Source organism: Octopus bimaculoides, chromosome 2, assembly GCF_001194135.2.
Source record: "Octopus bimaculoides isolate UCB-OBI-ISO-001 chromosome 2, ASM119413v2, whole genome shotgun sequence".
Taxonomy (NCBI): Eukaryota; Metazoa; Mollusca; class Cephalopoda; order Octopoda; family Octopodidae; genus Octopus; species Octopus bimaculoides.
The window spans coordinates 135,590,119-135,594,673 of record NC_068982.1 but is presented as its reverse complement, the minus strand read 5'-3'; the positions used below and the strand labels follow the sequence as shown (position 1 = coordinate 135,594,673).

General features: G+C 36.5%; 1 protein-coding gene across 1 annotated transcript in view; it reads left to right on the top strand.

The window, feature by feature from the left end:
• Positions 1–4,555, top strand: part of LOC128247078 (kelch domain-containing protein 8A-like) — a 131,561-nt gene that overhangs the window by 100,468 nt on the left and 26,538 nt on the right. The window lies entirely within an intron of this gene.

Genomic DNA, 4,555 nt, shown 5'->3' with positions numbered 1-4,555 from the left:
ATATATATATATATATATATATATATATATAAAGATAACAACGAAACCTTGAGAAAATGCAATCCACCTCAATCACTGTTCCTACTTCAGTTTATATTTATTACGATATAGAGGTACTGACTGTATACTTTTCACTAAGACCTTAGCGGGAAAATCGTTTTGAGTCCTTGAAATATTTAGTGTTACCCACTACATTCCGAATTCAAATGCCATCATCGTTATAAATTGTATTTAGTTTAATTATTGAAAATTGCCGTCAATTAAATGGATTTCATTTCTTTTAATATAATAATATTAATTAAGCCGGCTAGCTGGGAGAATCGTTAACACACCGGACAAAATTGTGAGGGGCATTTCACCCTTCTTTATGTTCTGAGTTGCCTTTCATTCTTTTGGGTGGGTGGCGATAAAGTAAGTACCCAGAAATCGCTGACCTTGTACCAAAATTTTCAGCCAATATTATATGAAAACTTTGACACGATTACAGTAACACCCAGTGCCAAAATACACAATACAAAAATTCACGATCAAAGCTCGCGATCAGCCATATTGTGTAAGAAGTCAGAGTCAAAACAAAGATTTTAAAATATGTCCCACAGACTAGCCTTATAGTTTATTATAAGTTCTAAAGTATATTTTCTAACTACATCATTTATAAGTAAATTTCACTAACGTTTATAATAACTGTTGTTATTTTAATGTGCAAAGCCAGCAATTGTAAGAGTTAGTCGATACCATCAATCCCATCACGTGACTGGTACTTTAATTTATCGACTCCAGAGGGGATAAAAGGTAAGATTAAGCTACGAAGTATTTAAACTGAGAGTTAAAGAGTCGGGGAAAATAACACGGAATTTTTTACTGAAGTTCTACCAAAATACAAGTAAATCCCTGCAAACATTCATAATAACACGCTAAATATATTGGAACGTCTGTAAAAGAGGCCCGCGTTCCTTCCATGATAGCCCCTTACTTAATCTCTTTCGCCTTGATTTTGTATAGGGCTATAAAGATTCGTTAATTATAACCAGCATTTTAATGTGATTGAATCTAAGTCTGCTAAGATTAAGAGGTGATTAAAACGTAGAAATTAATTGGGGAGTTTATGAAAATTAAAAAATATATATATTAGTACATTACATCATGTTCTTACTTAAAACGCATAAAGATTGCATTATTAAGAAAATATGGCATGTGCAAAGCATGAATATGGCTACAAATAAAATGGAATAAAATTATTTAGTCATAATAGTAACATATGAACTAATGGAATCTAAAAGAAATTTCGGTGGGAAGAACAGGAAGTCAGTGTTAGAGATGATTGCAATTCTGAGACTTGGTGTAAATGTACTGAAAGAATATTATTTTGGAGAGGAAGCGTTATAATTTGGAGAATAATGTACAAAGGTAATTTCAGTATAAGTAAAGCTTTTAAAAAATTATGCATGGTATATTAACAACAAATTCGATGAATGTTAACACAAGCTATAAATTTCTAAGTTTTAATGGATGTATCTCAATCGTTTTAGGAAGTAAGTACCTAAGTCAGGAACTATAAAAAGGTGCTTTAACTGTAGTTGTCTCCATAGCTAAGTGTGGATGATGATATAGAATAATCAGAGGGAATAAATTAGAGTTCAGTTTAAGAGATATATGTCATTAAAAGTTATACGAATATAGAAAGTTAAGAGGTGCCCTACACCTGTCGCCTTGATGCTTAAAATTGTAGCAGTGAATCAAACATTAACTAATGATTCTTTAGTAGATGTTTTAGAGATACAAGAAATGATAGTATGTTATTAAATGTGGCTAGTCGTGTAAAGAAAATAGACGTTGAAGAAATGGTCAATAGCACAAGGCGCAAAATTTTGGGGAGGGGACCAGTCAATTAGATCGATCCAAGTGCGCAACGGGTACTTAATTTATCGACCCCGGTGGATGAAAAGCAAAGTCGACCTCGGCGGAATTTGAACTCAAAACGTAAAGACAAATGAAATACCGCTAAACATTTCGCCTGACGTGCTAACATTTCTGCTAGCTCGGCGCCTTGGTGAATAGAAATATTATAATGGAGTTTGTTACATAGAGGATAAGCATTCAGAGGAGTAAAGTATGAAAGAAAACTTTTGTAAGTTAAACTTAGTAATGAAAATTATGAATTGTAAAATGTCAGATATACGCAGATGACACATATACCCACATGTACACGAAAGCAAGCCCCCACGCATAGCTGATACGCACTCGCTACCCACACGCCAGCGTACACGCACGCGCTCCCCCACACTACACACACAGTAGATACACACGTACCTAGATATACGCATTCATACAGTTGGCACACACACACACATACATACACACACACGCCCTCACCATGCACACCAAACTCACTTAAGTCTCTTCAAGAGCGACCAGACAGCGAGGAACAAGTTGAAGACTCAGTTTGCTTGAGTCCTTGTGGATTATTTACTATGTATTTTCTTGAGTGGACGGCTAGGCCTGCTTTGCTTCGTACCACAAAAGCACAATGAGAGTTAAGGTTTCCATCTAACGGAGCAGTGTTTTACCAGCGTGCTTTCATGCTTGCACGAAGCTGGTTCTGGTGTTGGAGTCGATTATGCTCAAAGTTTTTTTTACCGGTGACAGGTTGTGCGTTCTGATGCTTCGTTTTCCCAAGAAGAAAAGGGAATTTTGCATCGTTTCAGATTGTCTTTTAGTTTATTTTTGAAGCGCAAGCCTGACCTTCCAACAGAACTTCCTGTTGGAAACTAGCCAAAGGGAAGTTGCTTCGGCATTCTGATATCACCCAAACTTGAGAAATAACCTGACCATCTAAGCTGAATTTTGATGAGGATGGCTACAATATCTGATTTGTTTCATTTTGTAAGTTCCTCACTGTTATGAATATGGTCTCTCGGTTTTATGTTGGAGATACTATGCAAGCATCACATATGAAAAGCATCAAGCTGATTGATGTGATTTCCGTACGAAGTCCAAGATTCAGCACCATAAAGCAATATTGTCATGACCACCGACTTATACACATTAACTTCAGCGATACGCCGTGGTTGTTCCATAGTCTGCGAAAAATCTTACCGAAGCAAAGCTAGACTCTCTGATTCTAGATTCGATTTCTTTGTCAATCTTCGCATCATTGGACACAATGGAATCAAGATAAATTAAGGAGGAAACAGTTTTTAATGCTTTCACATCAACATATATAGTAGGGGCAACAGCGGGAAGATGGTCACGAATAGGCTGATGGACAAGCTAAGTTTTCTTGATGTTGATGGTCAGACCAAAGGCCTTCGATGCACGCAAGAAGTTGTTTAGAATCCACTGCATGCCCTTAAGCAAGTATGCTACAAATGCACAATCGTCTACGAAGAGCAAATCTCGAACAGTTTGCACCAAAGTCTTATTTTTTCTTTTGCCAAATAAACACACGCACTATATATTTGTTCTGCACTCGTTTCTTACTGTTTTCATTTTAACTCACGTCCATTGTATTTTCGGCGAGTGTTGTAGATTACTATGTTTATCGTATCTAAAAGAATGGACGTGAGTGGCATATTGTTGCTTGAAAATCTTGGTTGATCCTATGTACATGGCAGTAGATTTGTATAATAGATTAAGGACAGTGCATTTGTAAATTACATTACATCCTCTGCAATGGTTCCAAGACAGCAGTTACAATAAGGCGAATTTTAGGGATTGTGTTCAGGGATGGAGAAGGTAATATTTTCAGAGGAGAGGTTAGAGAAGTGGGTAGAAAAGTCTAGATTATTAGTATTATTAACGTTATCATTACCATCATTGTTATTTTTACTATTGTTGTTATTAATTGTACTATCTGTAAGAGTGGTAGAGATTGTGGTGGTGTCAGTAGGATGGGTTGGGTTGTGGTTGTGGTCTAATGTAAGGGTATCTGTGCTGGAGCTGTGTGTATATTAACCGTTCGTATGACGAGAGTTGTAATTATGTGAGTCTTGATAGTAAAGAGAAGGCTTTCGCTTATTAGAGGCTGTTACAATAGATTCGAAATTGGGAGGGGCAGAATAGGATAGTTTCAGGGTGGATCTATTAAAGATAGAATGATATTTATGTTGCCGAATGAAGTAAGAGTCTAGTATTTTAAAGAAGGATTTAGCATAGTTCTTAACTTTAAGTGAGAATGGGGGTTATTACCACAGAATAGAGCATCCACCGCTTTTTGGAGGGGTGTCTGGGAGTAGTGCTATCGATGTTTTAGATAAAGGTGTGCAATCTATATTTTTGAAGAATGAGGTGGGTGCAGGGCCAGTTGTTGTTTGCTGATTTAGTTGTTTTATATATACATTCCAAAATGTAACCACATGTGAATCGTTGACGATTTACTTCCTCCGTCTTCCTTTCTATTGGACTTTCCTCTGTTTATGAAGAAGACCGATGCTCGAAACGTTAAACCATCTTTCTTTCCTTCCCTGAACTCTCCTAATACTTTACATATACCATGTCCTCGCGTTGTTGCGTTTTTGTATTTGCTGTTATTCTTTTTGGGGATTTACTATATGTA